Here is a 16,589-nt window from a genome sequence, read left to right as displayed (position 1 = left end):
GCTGGCCTGCCTGGGTCTGGCACAGCTCTGCACGCCCCACTCCTCACGGGCTTTGGGCTGGAAATGCAATTGTACTTTCTGCCTCATGGAGAAATACCAGGGCTGCACAAACAACGACCAGTGGGACACATCCCAAAGGCACTGCAGCATGGAGTTGAGAAGGAAGAAGACCCTTCCCCAATTCCTAACCATACCAAAACCACCATCATTGGGACTGTTAAACTTCTGAATGTAAAGTCGATTCACAGGGTGACAAGGGAATCTTCCAATGGAGTTGAAGTTTGGTAGAGTTTTTATTCTGAGTCCTACTCAGACTGTTGATTTGAAAATTTATTTTAAAATATTTTTAAAAGGCTGTGAAGTCATATGGTTTTGTTCTAATACCAAAATGGCTAGATGAAATGTACTAGCATTTTAATTACATCCAAACTGATTAGTCTGTAAAAGCTTTCCTGCAGAATAGCCACTAAACAAGAAATGAAAATTTGTGGACTGTTGACTTTGCAAATTTATACTAAACTTATCAGACAATGAGGCATTTTTAGGTAGATCATAGAGCAAATTAATTCCTATGGATAACTTGATTTGGATAAACCTGTTGATTTCAAATTAAAACTGCCAGCACATACTAAGTGGAAATCTGAATACTCACTTCTATGAGCTCTGAATTATTAGATAGTCATTGTCTGCCATATTAACAAAAATTATCATTCTGGCTATTTTTTTTACTTACAGCCAGCTCTTCAACACTCTTGGTAACATCAGAAAGAGAGATTGTAGCAAGGTGAACCATGGGTTGGTGGAGCATTGCAGAAGGCTCCTATGTCAGCACTAAACCTTCACATTTACCATGGTATCCCTTCTTGCCTTTAATTCCAAACTACAGCTCAGTTCCTGCAGTATAGATTCACACTTGTAGTCTGTATTTGCAGCTTGTTCTTACTTCCCTGTCCAGGAAAAAAAATCATGCTTGGATATCAAATCAAAATAAAATGAGGAGAGAGTCTGGTTCTGGATAGGTGTACTAAGAACAAAGAGATTTTTTTGCAAATATGTTTAAAAGTTGTTTGCACATGCTGCAAAACCAGCAGATTAAAGACTGCACTCTAACTTGCAAGCTGAGCTTTGCCTGTTCTTTCTGGACTAATTTCTTGAGGCCAGACACTGAACCTAATCAGTAAAAAAATCCAAACCACAGGAGTAGTTTGGAGAATATTCTAAATTATTATGTCATGATGCTTTTTGCCTAAAAGTTCTGGCCATCACCCGATTGGAGTAATTAGAGGAGATCGAAGCCATCATACTGTGCCTGTGCACACAATTCCTTCCCAGGAGTAATCCATGAACCAACGCTGACAAATCCACACCAGCAGCTGTTGCCACACAGTCATGAAGCAGAGAATATGTACTTCTGCTACACTTGGACAGCTGAAGATGCCTCTGCTGAGCTCATTTTAGTGACTGCCCACCACAGATGAGAGCTTGTGGTCAGTCTCCAGCAAGTCAGGGCAGTTAATATTCTGCCTAAATGAAGTAAGTCTAGTAATACATAGACCATGGAGCCTGAGGAAAGCTAGCAGCTGTGGGAGATTGGTTTCCATATCTTTCTTTTTACTAATTTATTGCAACCTATTATTTAAAGCATGGAAACTTTTGGCATACCATTGGCTGGAAGGTTGGTCAATCTTCCATTCATGACTCCTCTGAAAGCATCACCCCAGTGTTTTTATCAGTAGCTCTTCCATCATCATGGCTCACACAGCATTTCCTGCAGCTCTTGCTGGAGTCAGGGAAAGGCACCAGGAGAAGGGGGAGAAAGCTGTGTGCAGAGGCTGTGTCAGCTGAAGAGACATTTCTTCCCTCTGATTTGGCTGAATGGCTGCAGGAACCTTGCTGGCACTGCTGGCGGGGTGGCCTTTTGCAGGGCTGGGCAGAGTTTGGAGCCCAGGATCCCTCCTCTCGTTGGGACACCAGGGTGAGCAGCCCCTGTCCCAGCCAGGAGCAGAGGTTCTGTGGCTCTGTCCTGGGCACAGGGACCTGCCACTGCCATGAGCTCCTGCCGCGGCTCCTCTGGGGCAGCTCCTGCTCTGCAGTGATGATGGGCGCAGCTGGGGGTGGCTGCAATGGAGGATGGCTTCCAGTGGGCTCTGTTGGTCTGCCACACTGGAGCCAGCAGAGCTTCTGGAAGGAGTCTCCTCTTGTGAGCTGCTGGAGCTGGAGCTGGCACTGGCCACAGAGCCGCTGTGTTCATCCCTGACAGGACCAGAGCACAGCAGCCTCTGGGCCTCCTTGCTGCACGATGGCAGTGAGGAGGCCATGGACCAGAGGTTCAGTATGGATGACTCAGTTTCCTGATAAATTGTGCTAAGAAAACCCTGCATCCCTCCTGACAGATCTAAGACACTCCAAGAAATCTGTTGGCACTTTGGGAACTCAGAATTGTTTGAATTTTGAACAATTGTCCTATGAGCGCTTTTGATGGTTTTTGTCATTTTGTGTTGATTCAGTTGATCCTTCAGAGAAGCTTTCCTAATAATATAAAACACTGGGAATTGTGGAGACCCTGGGGGGGCATTCCCTGGTCCAGGGAGGCACAAGAAGCTTCCCTCAAAAAGCTGTTAGACCCCATTGGCTCCTTCCCCTGTTCCTGTGTCTGTTCCTGTGTTCCTGAGCCACACCTTCCCTATTCCCTGATTGGCCCCCTTATCTTTGTACTGCCCCGAGATCAGGGTCAGCCCCCAGGCCCCTGTGGAGACAAAGTGAGACCCTCTGTGTGTGGGTGCTGGGACCTGAACATCTCCCTGCACAGCTGAATAAAACATCTGTGGAGATTATGCAAAGGTCCTTTTTGCTTCTTTACTCTGGACTATGCTAGCAGCAATTCAGACTGCTACAGAGGAGAAGCTGCAGTACTGGCACCAAGAGTTTGGCAACTTGACCATAGGCACAGAGGGCGTGTAGGATGCTGCTCCATGAATTCCTTAACCAGCCATCTCTGGTGCTGGCATATTCCCTCCAGCTTCTGCTGCAGCCAGGGCCACTTTTGGTCCAGTAGATGGCATTGTTATTTGAAAAATTCGGCCCACACCTTGGGCAGGAGGCCATCCACAGGCTCTGGTCCTGCAGCCCCTGCTCAGCTGGGGACAGTGTTCCCTGTGGGGAAGATGGAGCAGCCATCACAGGGTCTGGGGGGCTGCTTTCAGCAAGGGGGTGTCAGGATCCGTCCTAGTGAACAGATGACCTGATGGTTCGTAGGAATGATCTTAGAGTGCAAAAACCAACACGGTACAAGGAGGTTTGCAGTGATAATCAAATAAAAAGTGGTTTTATTGAAATAACTACAGCAAAAATGCGATAGAGGGATTAAGGTAGAGAAAAAGATAGAGAGAGAGAGAGAGAGAGAGAGAGAGAGAGGGAGAGGGGATATAGCTACCAACGCAGAGATGAAGTCCTTTGGTCCAGTCCAGCTGAAAATCCGCCTGCTACACTGGGGAGATCTCAAAGGCTCTAGCTAACTCAGAGGTTTTTATTACTGAAAATTGTGAGGGGTGTGGGGGGGGACAGATACAATAGGGAACAGATGTAACAGGTAGTCTATGTTCTCAGCAGTAAGCGAGAGCCATTGTTTTCTTGCTCCAGTGGTCACAGTCTGCAGGCAAATATCTCGCTTTGGTCAGCTTGCCTCCCCATACACCTCCCCCGGGCTGGGGGTTTCAGTCCCAGTCCTTGGAAGGAGAAGAGGGGCCTTTTAGGAGTTTCGTGTCTCAGTCCTTGGTGGGGAAGCGTCTTACATCTCAGTCTGTCTGTCATGGTGCTTGTAAAACAGGTGAGGGTCTGCTGTGGGAGACCACCTGAAACTCAGGAGAAGTCCAGCCAGGCCAAGAGATGGGACAGCTTCCAGAGCTGCTATTGTTGCAAACGGGGCATGGTGCCCTCTTCTTAGCATACAGCAAACACACTTGTGAAAACAATAGCTTAACACTGAGCTTTCAGGTCTCAGGGCCCGTGGCGTGTGACTTTTCTCCTTCAGAGCCAGATTCTAGACAGGGGGAGTCTTCTCTTCAGTGGTCTCCCAAGGACGATCGTGGGGCAGATGAGGGAAAATTCTGATAGACTCTCACAGGGGGGCCAGGCTCTCTCCCTGCTGGGCTCTAGCAATTGTTTGGGGGAGCTGATGGCAAATTGTATGTAGTCATGTTGATCCTACTCAGAAAACGTAACAGCTTCTATCATTCTTCTGCAGAGTGGGCTGGATTTCTCTTTGCCCACTGCAGGATGCAGCCCAGGCAGAACTGGTGGTGACAGGGCAGAGAAAAATTCACATCCTTCTTAGTGACCTGGCAGATGGGGCAGCTCCATTCTGTCCCCATGGCCATGTCTGTCTGTCACAGCAGCAGGGAAGAGCTGAGGACCATGAGCTGCTCTCATCAGCAATCTTGCTTGGCCAGAGCCCAAGCTCAAGCCAGAGTGGTCCAGGCTCGGTCAGTGCCCAAATAGAAGCAGAAAGGGATGTTGTATCACAATCCATTCCTTGGTGAAGGAGGTCCATAGCAGCCTCAAGAGGCACCTCAGACACTCAACAGTCAAGGCAGTAACATATGGACAGGACACGGATGGCAGTTCATGGCTGAGAGAGCATTCGTAGGCATATCCAAGGACAAATTTCCCAGGAACTCTCCACAACTCTGGGATCTGCCCATCAGCTCTGTCAGAAGCTTCAGCAGAACAACCAAAGTCCTAAAAAGCAGCTTCCAGACACTTTTCCTACCATCCTGCCTGAGTAGCTGGGTTGCTTGCTGCAAAACACTCTTTTTCTCCTCTTCCCCAATGCCTTGTGGACACTTGCGGCCAAAATAAAAAGCTCCTGGCCCTCTGTGTGATGTGATAATACAGTTTTTATATTTCCATGCTGGGATGAAAGAAAGCTGTGCTGTGGGTCAGGAGAGGCCAGGACCCACTTGGCCTTCCTGCAGGCTGAGGTGGTCCCAGCAGACATCCTGCTGCTTTTTTGCGGAATGTGTGAGGGGGAGTGGAGGGGGAGACAGAGAGGCCGAGATCATAGAGTGGAAACTCAGCTCCAGAGAGGCAGTGCAGACTGTCCCTGCTGAATGCCTGCTGGGGCTGGCAAAGAAGGAAAATGCCACAATAACAGCCTGGTGGCACTGTGTCTCAGGGACAGGTACAGGGAGATGACAACAAACAGCAGCATGGCCCGGTCTCACACCTTCTAGGAAGCAGTGACAGAGGAGCCTCATGTGCAGGACATTTCAGAAAGGCTGTCTTCTCAAATGGCCACTCTAAAACCCCTCTCTTTGCCTCTTGGGTTTGTGAATGCTTTTGACAGCCACAGCATCCTGGGGCAATGCATTCCACGATTTCATTAAGCACTCCTTGAAAAGCACCTCCCATTGTTCAACTGAGCTGCCAGCCTGGTCATTTCAGAGGGTGCTGCCTTGGTGGAGAGAAAAATCAATCTTCTGCCTTTCAGGGAGCTGAAGGAGAAGGGACTCTTCAGCATCAGACACCTGGCTGGGTCCCATTCAGAGGTCCTGCTTTGTAGGCTTGGTGAGGTTTGCTTGGCAGTTACCAGCAAGGTGAGAACATTGTTCTGAATTGTCCCCCATACTTCATACACGGTGTGTAGAGTAGGTATGTGCTTGTTCATCTCCATGTGTGCTCAGGGTCTGCCTTCATTTCTGGTTTTAGACCTGATATTTCCAATGTCTGTCAGCTGTCTAGGATCTGTGGGCACATGCAGCTGTATTTATTGGCAGGTCGGGTATCTGACACTCAATCTTTGAGTGTGGAGCCTTTATAATGCAATGTGCAAATGCAGAAACTGAGACACTAATGACATTATTTGCCAGAGTCCCAATCTCTGCCCAAGCTATAATTCAACACTGCAAATTATTCTGTAGACCCGAGCCTGTGTTTTCTGTTTCCTGGCTGAGTGCTTCAACTGCTGGTGTTGCTTTTTTGAACAGGAGCACCTGACTCTTTTATCTTTATGACTTATTCCTTCATGATTTGAAAGCAGCGCTTGCTTTAATTTTCTAGTAAAAGGGCCTAAAATCAAAGCTCTGGACATTTTAGAAGTTTTAAGTAGAACACTTAAGTGAATATTTTTTTTAGGCCTGCAGTGAGCAGGTCTGAAGCCAGAAATTGGTGCCAGAGTAAGTGCCTTTCTGTGCTTGTGCTCTCCTGCTCTTCCTGTCCTTGTATGCTCCTCTGGACACAGTGGGATGTGTTGTCATTTTCTGGGACTTCTGTTGAAGGCAACTGGTTTTCTTTTCAAGGTGATTCTTATGCTTCCCCTCATGGCTTCCCCAGGTGACCAACCTCCGTTCCAAGGTGTCCTGCTCTGCCATTGTCACTCTGGGAGAGCTCTTTGTGACCTTGAAGAAGGACATGGTCTCTGAGGTGGATGAGGTTGCTCGGGTCCTTCTCCAGATGGTGTCCAGCTCCCCAGAATTTGTTCAGAAAGCAGCCAGTCAGAGCCTGGGGATCATGGTGGAGAATGTGACTCCTGCACGAGCAGTGACTGCTCTCCTGGACATGGGAGCCAAGTAGGTTCTTCTTCTTTTAGTGATGTTCTTCACCTTTGTGTGTGTGGGAGGGAGAAGGGATGAGACAGAGAATGGGAATGGTGGGAGGGAAGGGTCCTGCATCTTGCATCTTCTGTGGACTCAGTGACTTGATTCTCCAACCAACCTCACCTCTTTCCTCTTGTCACCTATTTCTGCCCTCCTGCAGCCCATTACTTCTCAGAATCACAGAAGTGTAGAATATGGGGAGTTGGAAGGGGCCCATCAGGACCATCGAGTCCAGCTCCTGGCCTTACCCAGAACAGCCCAAGGGTCACACCAAGTGCCTGAGATTGTTGTCCAAATGCTCCTTCAATTCTGTCAGGCTTGGTGCTGTGACCACTGCCCTGGGGAGCCTGTTCCAGTGCCCAGCCACCCTCTGGGTGAAAACCCCTTTTTCCTGATATCCAAACTAAAGCTCCTCTGACTCAGCTTCCTGCTGCTTCCTGGAGTTCTCCCAGTCTGTCAGATTTTCTTAGATGTGGTGACTGATGGGGAAGGGAAAGTGCCTGCAAAGGCCTAGGATAGAGCCTTGTGCTTTTGTGGGCAGAGGGACAATTGCAATTGCAGCTGTGAGCAGTGTTTGGTATTTCACAGTGCTAACCACAGAGGCCCTGGGAAAACCACATCTCCTCATGATGCCATTAACTTGAGAAATGAGGAGGGTCCTTGCTGGAGCGTGGAGCACATGGGGGACAATCTGCTGGGTGTGGCACAGCCTGCACAGCAGGTGCAGCTCCTGCCCAAGGAGTCCTGTATGACTGTCATGGCCTTAGAGCTCTACTTTCTATTCAACGTGATGTTTCATGTTAGCCTTGAGATGATGAATCACTTTACAGGCACCTTCACAGGCTGACTGCCATGGGACAGTTGAAGCAAATGCTGCCTTAAATGTTGGTGCTGGGCCTGATAGTTCCCAAGAGACACTCTCTAGAACAGGACAGCCTGGCTAAACTGCCTGCCACCCTTTCCTCAGCTTTGCAATAGGGTAAAACATTCAGATGTCTCTATTGCCAAGCCCCATAGAAGAAACAGGCTGCATTGCTGGATATTCCGCAACTTCATGGCCCACAACGTGTTTTCCCTGCATTTGTTGTTTTCCAAAGTTCTGCAGATTTGGGGATAAATGGGTGGAAAGAGCCTCAATCCTGCTGCAGCTCTGTGTACTGGGTGCCCTCTGATGTGTCAGCATCAATTGTCCTTAATTTCTAAATTATTCATATGTCATCTATTTCTTTAATCTTTCTCAGAATAAATACTGTGAAAGTAACTGAGTATCAGAAAGTGCAGCGAGACTGAATTCCTCCCTCTTCCGTGCAGGCAGGCCTTGTGTGCAATGCTACCTTTGTGTTTAGCTGAGGGCAGAACCTTCTGCAGGTGTCTGAGGGTGCAGGGAGAGCCCAGGCTCCTTCCCCCAGCAAGGACAGGGAGCAGGCTCTGGCCAAGGCCAGCGCTGCTGCTGCTCCTTGTCCCTGTGCCCAGGGTTTGCTCTCTCCTCCCCAGCAGCCGCCCCGCCCCAGTGCTCGAGTGTGCGGCCCAACTCCTCCTGTCCCTGATGGAGACAATTGGAGTCACCCAGCTCGCAGGCACCCCCAGGGCTGAGAGGCTGCCACACGTGGCAGGGAAGCTTGCTCAGGACTGTCACAAGGACACAAGGTAATGATCTTCATTTCACCTCCCAAAACAGGAAAACCGTTTTGTGTCTGGCTAAAAGGTGAAACCACACAAGAGTGGAAACTAAAGGGAATATGAAGTTACCTCACGGTGTGAATAAGGGTCATAGAATCATGGAATATGCTGAGTTGGGAGGGGCCCATCAGGGTCATCAAGTCCATTCCCTGGCCATGTGCAGTGACCCCAAGAGTCACTCCATGTGCTTAAGAGCATTGTCCAAACTCTTCTTGAGCTCTGTCAGCCTTGGCACTGTGACCACTGCCCTGGGCTGCCTGGGCAAATGGCTATACTGGGAAACCTGAGGCTGGCCAGCAAAAAGGAGCATTGCCAACTTTTTGCTGTGGCTTGAAGGATTCTCTACTGAGATCAAAAGAGCTCAGATCAACCAGTCCAACACTTTTGTTTGGCCTTAGGTGCACAACACAAAGCCAAAGTGGTGGCTAATGTTCATCACTGAAGGATCCCAAACATCCATTTCTCATTAACTTCACACTATCCTAGAAATATTTCAGGGGTCTTTAGCCAATCTTTTCAGACTTTCTAAACTTGTTCTGAAGATTTCTAGAATGCTGTTATCTGTGGCTCAGTGAGCTCCACATTTCTTCTTGAAGAAAACTCTGGTTTCCTACAGGCAAAATCAACCCAAACCACCAAAATCCCCTTCCTTGATGATGAAATTGCCATTAATAGCTGCCAAGAACACCAGAGCAACTAGCTGCCCCTGTGCATACACATAGCATAGAATAATCAAGAGGATGCATGAGGTGTTTTGTCCTGGCTTCCCTGCCAGTTAAAGAAAGGCAAATTATTGTGCAATGGCAGCAGGACACTGCTAACAGGCTCTGAGAACAAAGCAACAAAGCAGATGTGTTTTGCTTGTTCCCTGGGATGCTTTGATGCCACAGAAGCACACCCCCAGTGTCAGAGTGAATTGGTATTTTTCGGTTGCCCCACATTGTCCTCTTGCCTCTTGTGTTCAGCTGACAGCACTGTGCAGTGTCAAGTGAGGTAAATCTCCCTCTTTGTGAGTAGGTAATGCCTTCTCTGCAAGGATTGCCCCTGATGAGTTTAAGGTATCTGTCTCTTCTGTTAACACTCTTCCTGTGTTTGTTCACTTTTGATTTCCTTCCTTCCCTCCTTCCTTCCTTCCTTCCTTCCTTCCTTCCTTCCTTCCTTCCTTCCTTCCTTCCTTCCTTCCGCATTATGGACAGGAGATGGTGAAGATGTTGCTCAATCATCAACAATTTAAAATGCTTTTGGAACAATCTCTTTCCACCCATGACCTGGAAGATATCCTGACAACAATTAAGAAGAAAGTAAGTGCTTGGCAGGAGAAATGTCTCCTTTGGGCAAGTATTGCCACTGCTAATATGAAATCAAACATACCCAATCTGTCTTGAGCTCATTCCTCTTCTGCTGAATCATTTTGCTCCTGGGAATGAGCTGTTAATCCTCAGCCTATTCATCTGTAGACCACAAAGGAACTGATGTTATTAGGGAAAAAGTGGGGTTTAGAATATTTTCAATATCGGTCACAAAGAGGAAAGGGTAAGAGGAGAAAATGGGTTTACATTTAAGCGTAAGCCACCACCATGCTCTCCCTACTCTGCCCCCTGTAAAGCAATTAAGTGAGAATTGTGCTTCTGAAGATAACAGAGTCTTTGCAAAGGACACTGGAAGTAGTAGTGCCAAGAAAATTCCCAAATTTGCAAAAGATGTCCAAGTCAATCCTAGTTACTACAATTACTGTCTGTCTTTTGGGAATACTGCCCTGCTGTCCAGCCATGTGGAGCTGGAAGAAGCTTGGTGAATTCAGCAGCATCCAGTGGAAAATCCTTTGTTTGTTTGGGGGATGATTTTATTTTTCCAATCGACATTACAGAAGGGAGCCTGCCTTTGTGCAGGCACAGGGAGAATGAGTGTTGAACCAAATCAACTTCCAACACAATGGGCCAACCCCCAAAGAGTCCAGTTTCTTCTGCTGCTTCCTTCACAAACACTCGTTGCCTGCCAGTTTGCATTATTCACATTTATGCTCAAGACTAAGGAATTTGGGATTTTAGATTGCTGCTCATAACCTGTCTTGACTCAAGACCCATAACCTGTCTTGGGCTATTGAAAACAAAGAGTTGGCATCACTGAATCTCTGGTCTGTTTCCATATTTATAAATTAGGAAACGTTTCCCTAAGCCTTGGTAGCAGTGATCCTGGTTCTACCTTGTGTTTAAAACCGGGAATTTCCTGTTTTATACTCTAAAGATTGATGGGGTTTCTCTGTGTCTTTGTAGGGGATGGAAAACCAGAAGGCTGAAGGCCCATCTGTCAAGGATTCGGTGAAGGAGAGGAACGATGGCCCAAAGAAGCCCCAGGCCACATTGTCTGCTAGCAAACGGTGCTGAGCACTTTTGTCAGATGTGACAAAGCACATGACAAGCTTTACATGCCTCTTCCTCAGGAAAAACTTTCTGGCAGAGATGACCAATGCCACAGATTGTTTCCTTTCCCTACAAATGCTCTAGGATTAAAAATGTCTACTTCTGCATTGTGCTGAACACATCTTCTCTGGAGGGGTTTCCACAAAAAAGGAGAGACAAACAGACACCCATTGGTTGCAGCTCAGACGATCCAGTGCAGTGGCAAGGGCAGGGTTGTGGAGGCTGGGAGAGGGCCAAGTTTCTGCTGCCTGACTTGGGACAAGTAAATTCAAACAGGGCTTTTTTTCATTTGAGTGGAGTCATTTTCAGATGGGTGTTTTGATGAAAAATCTCAGTCTGGAAGCAAGATGCCATTCCACAAAGATGCAGTTCTCATCCGTGTGGTTTGGCCTGGTTGAATCATGGTTTTCTTACCCTCAAACACTACCAAGTTGGAGTAGTAAGTAGCAAGGAAATTCCTGAAAAACTTCAGTCAACAGGTGTCTGAATGTGGACTTTTTGTCTTGATATTCCTGTCCTCCATGTAATTTGCTCGATGGACAGCATGTTTGGTTTATTGCCCCCTGGGCTGCAATCAGCATTCAAGACAGGAATTGCTCCTTGCTGTCTCTTCATGGCAGCTCTTCAGCTGCTTGTACCTGTTCTCTTCTGATAACAGAGGGGATTTATTTAGCTCTGTCCTGCTCAGCAGTGGCAGGAAAGTGACCACATGCCTCAGTAGCACAGCTGGCATCTTCCCGTGCTCATGGAAGAGACAGGTTGATCCAGGAGAATTGTTCCCAGTGAGTTTGTTAAGCTGTACATCTGGTCTCTAGGGAACCAAATGAAATGTGAGTGTAGTTCTGGGATGTCTGGCTTCTGTTTTTATCTCTCTTACTGATTTTCTGAATCCTTCAAATTTGGCCCTGTTCCTCTGTTCAGATGCATCTGAGCTACTTTTCCAGATTTTCATGCCTGGTTGCAGAGACACTTCTCCAGAGTGATGAGTTCCCTTATTCTAAGACACACACATCCCATATGAGGAGGCATTTAAACTTGGCAGTAGTGTCTCTCTTTCTCCACAAAGCAATGTGGCCTGTGTGCCCTGGCAGCCATCTGAAGATAGATCAGATGCATCTCATCCTTGGTTTTCCTGAGTGAGCACTGGCAAGATTGTTACCTGCAGATTGTCTCCTGTAATGATTGTCATGAAGTCCACGTTGTTCTTCAGACCCTCATGACTTTCCAGCTTGAAATCACATCATTAGGAAAACTGCTCAAGATGTTTTGCTCACAATTAACTGCAGGTATTGTCTGTGGCTGCAGCTCTCTCCACAGACAACAGTAGGCACAACTTTCCCAGGCATTGTCCTGGGGAAGGTTGTGAGAAGATCAAAGAATGAGAAACAATTCTTATCTTCCCTTGCTGCACCTGTTGTTGTGAACATGTGGAATGTGTTATGCAGATTTGTTGACCAAAGGGTAATTTCTTAATTGGCCACTGGTGATGGTGTTTTGGATTCAATTGACCAATCTGGTCTGTCTGTATCATATAGTATAGTATAGTATAGTATAGTATAGTATAGTATAGTATAGTATAATAACGTGATTGTTCAGCCTTCTGGAATCATGGAGTCAATGTTAATTATTTCCACGATGGGGATGCCATGCTACAATAATTATCACCACCGGGTCCTCATTTGGTTTTATTTTCCAGGGTGAAATCTACCTCTGATGGACACCTCCTACCCCGTGCAAAAGCCCAGGTCACGTCACCTCCAGCTGTGGAAGAAACGGAGCTGCTCCAGAAGCTTTACCATCTCCTGGAAGCCAAGGGGTTTCAGATAAGGATGGAAGGAGTGGAACTCCTCCAAGACCTGTGCAAAACCAGCCCCCAGCTCATCTCCACTAACATTGCCCAAGTATGTAGAGTATCTTCGCTGCTCCTTTCCTTTAGCTCCTTTCCTAAGCCTGTAGCAGCAAAGTTAATTCAGTGTGTCTTGGCACTCTGTCCTGGCTGTTTGTGACACGCTGGTCCCTCTTAACCAGACAAATGTAATTCAGGTCCAGGCTTCAGGACAAGTTATTTCAGTCCAGCTGTATTTGTCTGGCAGGTGCCTATTGATGCTGTTCATCAGATGATGGCAGAATTTTCTGCTGGTGTAACTGCTGCTCTCTCCTACTCCCAGTTGGGTGAAGTGAAGGGAATCCAGCCCCTGAAAGCATGGCAATTGTTCTCTAGACCAAAAATGGGTTTGCATAGGGAAGAGAATTATCAGGCTGGGTTGGTTTAAACCCAGTTGTTTTTTTGAAAGAATACTTCTATATACTCCATTTTGCCTTACACAGGCACAGCTCTGGCTACTCATTCCCATCCTTGTTCCTATTCCTCTTGGTTAAGACAGTGCTCACCCTTCTTGGGGGTCTTTCTTTCTCTTTGGAAAAGGAGGAAAACAGCTAAGGACTCATCTCTGCCTTCTCCTCCCAGTAGCTGCTTTTTCCCTTTTTCCAGGAAAAGGTGCCTGATAATGTGGTTGTCAAGGGACTGAACCTGCTCTAATGAGAGCTGTACAGCACATTACATTTTAGAAGTCCACCTGTTACTTAGAGAAATGGTCTGGATCCTGGAAGAGTTGATCAGAGCCCTGCACTTCTCCAGACACTGGCTTAGAGACAACTCAAACAAAAGAAAACTTAGATCTCCTCCAGCCATAGTTTTGGCAAAATCATAATTGCCCTCAGTACTTGAGGCAACTGTATAGAAAACCAGGCATTGTAAACATCTGCTTCCACTCAAAGCAAAGGAACTCTTTAGCATTAATCAATGGAATTGATTCAATGATTTATAGATGGAGAGAAATACCATAGGAACTATTCTGTCCCCAGCCAAACCTCCTAAAACAGAAGAAAATCTTTCAACCAGCATGAGGTTGTGCCACCATTCCAGTGAGTGGCCCACAGGAAAACAGTGAAATTGTGCAAGCGAGTGCTGACCTGACAGAAAGGATCACTTTCATCTTTGACATTGCTGACTACTACATCCACTCTTCAAACAAGGACATTTGAATCCAGCTTTCACGTTGCTTCTTCTCTTCACAGATTTTTGAATATTTTGTCCTGAGAATATCTGACAGCCACAAGAAAGTGAAGCAGAGGGCGCTGGACATGCTGGCTGAAACCCGGTGATCATTGGTTTGGTGGAAGGAATAACAACGAACCTGAACTCAAAGGATCCCAGGGTTTGTGGGGCAGCTGTGAAAGCACTGGAAGAATCCATTGCTCATTTGGGTAAGGCTGAGCCCTGGCAGGGACTCTCCTCAGCTTTGTCTCTGTCTCTCCTGCACAAGAGAGCGCTGAGTGCCTTGACAGCTGCTCTTGTCTGTGGAACACTCCAGCTGACACCCACCAGAGGCTGTGCGGGTGCAGTCCTTATGCACCATCCCCAACAGGCTGGAATGGGATCAGCATTTCCCAACAGTCCCAGGAGCCCTTGGCTCTGTGCTGCTTGTCTGAAGAGCAAGTCCTGGGCTACAGCTCTGCTACAGTTCAGAGGCAAAGGGGGTTTGGAGTTTGCTTGGGCCCTATCTGACTTCCCAAATGAACAGCTTTGCTGTTGGCATGAAGGGACACTGACCCATCAGAGCCTATGCAGGGCAGCCACCTGCAAGGCTCTACATTACAGGCATTAGCTGCCTATTTTCCACTTTTCTTCTTTGTCTTCTGTTTTCAAAGGGGAACTTGTGATTCACCAAGTTCATTTCTTTAGAACAAACAGGTATAAACCCAGCTGTCAATGATGCCTTGTTCCACATGTTGTTTTGCATGGGGCAGGATGGCCACAGCAATTAACTACATAGGCAAGGGCTGCTGTAAATGCCTTTGCCACATAGATTTATGTCAGCTCTGAGAATGCTGCACTGGGGAAATATGCCTGAAAAAAGGAGTGTTGAAGAGGCAGGTCTTCAAGGGGAGTTTCCACTTTCTCCTCCCCAGCTGCTTTGTGAACTCAGGAACTGCCTGACTCAGTGCCTTTCTGTGTCCCAAGTATGAGGCTCTTCCTTTTTGCTCTGGGATGCAAAACCTTTTCACTGCTTCCATGTGACTGAAAAATTGAGGTCCCTGATGTGAAGTTTGGATTTACAAGTATGAAAGGAGAGCTTTTCTTTTGGAATTTAAAACCCTGCCAAGCAGGCTAGAAAGAAAGAAGAAAAGGATTCAAATATCCACAGAAATGTACTTCATTTTATAAAATGGGGTTGGCCCTGCGCTTTCCCTCCCCACTGTCCTTTCTCCTATGACCTGAGAAAAGTGAGCAGAAACGTGTGTTTCCCTTGTAGATAAAGTGTCACTGCTGAAAGAGTTCAGCTACCAATGGAATCACCTGAGTGGCCAAGCCCTGCTGGATGTCACCGAGCGCATCACAGGTATGGCCTCCCCTTCTGAGCCAAGAGCTCTTCCCAGGGAGCATTTACAGGGAATGCCTGTGAGCAGACAGCAGAGCAGCTCCTCCAAACCAGGAGGTGCTGAGCGTGTCCCTGCTGCCCCATAGCCAAGGCAGGTGGGTTTGGCAGGTTTTCCCTGGCTGCTGCAGATCTGGGCAGCACCTGAGATGGGGGCAGCGCTCGGCCTGGAGCTGAGCTCTCACTGGGGCATCTCAGAACCACCTCCAGCAAAGGGAGGGCGAAAAATGCCCCAGCTGGCTCCTCTCTGGGAAGCTCGGGAACATCTGTGATCTTTGAGGGGAAATGGTGGCCAATTCTGTCTCAGGGCATCAGTTTGTTTTGTCCTCACAGAAGTCTTGTTTTTCTCTTGGAAAGTTTTGAGGCTGAACCGTGCAGGGCCTGGAGGTCACAGCTTAGGCCAGAACTCAACAGAGGTATCAGAGGCACAGGTTTAGTGCAAGGCAGCCTCTGGGGCACAGGGACAGAAGCAGAGTGCTGAGGCTCCCTGCCTGTGCTGTCAGAGTGGCCTTGGACTGAGCCTTTCAGGGTGTGCAAACAGTGTCTGCCTGTGTCAGCACTGCCCAAACTGCTACAAATGCAGCTGATAATTGATTCCTTAGAGGAGCTTGCTATGTCAGCAAGAGCCAAGGAATGGAAAAAGGATAATCTCAATATATAGTAGAGAAGATGACTGATAGCCTTGCCTTAACTGGGGCTAAATCCACTGCTGATTATGCCAACATCTTTGAATGCAAGGTTTAATACACTTTGTGTCTTCATTAGGAATCTCAAAAGGGCATGTTCAGCAATTGGGAATGTCAAAGGTCCTTTAAAGAGCATTTGAATAAAGTAGATCTCCAGCAATAGGGCATTTAGTTTAGCAGTTCTTTTGATCTCTTTTTCAAATAAAGGAATTAACCATAAATTAGGACTACTTTAGAAAAAGTAGATGTTCTCTCTGAGATTTAGTAGGAACACACAGCTGTTCCTCACGTTCAGTAGTCACCGATGTCTTTAATTGCATTTAAATTCAAATGAATTCCCATTTTAAAATGGGTACCATAACTCTTTTCCTGCTTAGCAGAATTGGTTTTGGGTACTTGCAGGAGCTCTTTCAATGTTGATGACTGCTGGTGGATTAACAGCATAGAGAAAATGAAGTCTCTTCCGCCACAGAATATTAAATTGCTGCTAAATAACATTTTGTCTGATCAGAAAAGGGTTGGTGGTTCTGTTTCCAGGATGCTCAGCTGCTTTGCCCGTTTCTGGATCAAGGGGCTCTGGTGCTATTTTGCTGCTCTTGGCCAGAGAGGCTGGCAAGAAGCAGAAGCAGAGGCAGATCCTTGTTTGCAGTGAGGCTGGTGGGTAAGGAGCTGTGTCTCTGTCCCGGCAGTGCTTGTGCAGGGGGTTCATGCCAGGAGCCCTGAAGTCGTCCAGCGCGACGCCCTGCCCGTGCTCTGGTCCTGCCTGGGGAA

This window comes from Melozone crissalis, unplaced genomic scaffold (assembly GCF_028551555.1).
Source record: "Melozone crissalis strain CALT ecotype California unplaced genomic scaffold, PUWL_Pcris_2 ptg000011l_1, whole genome shotgun sequence".
NCBI classification, from domain to species: Eukaryota; Metazoa; Chordata; class Aves; order Passeriformes; family Passerellidae; genus Melozone; species Melozone crissalis.
The sequence above is the reverse complement of the archived record's forward strand: the minus strand, read 5'-3'. Positions refer to the sequence as shown.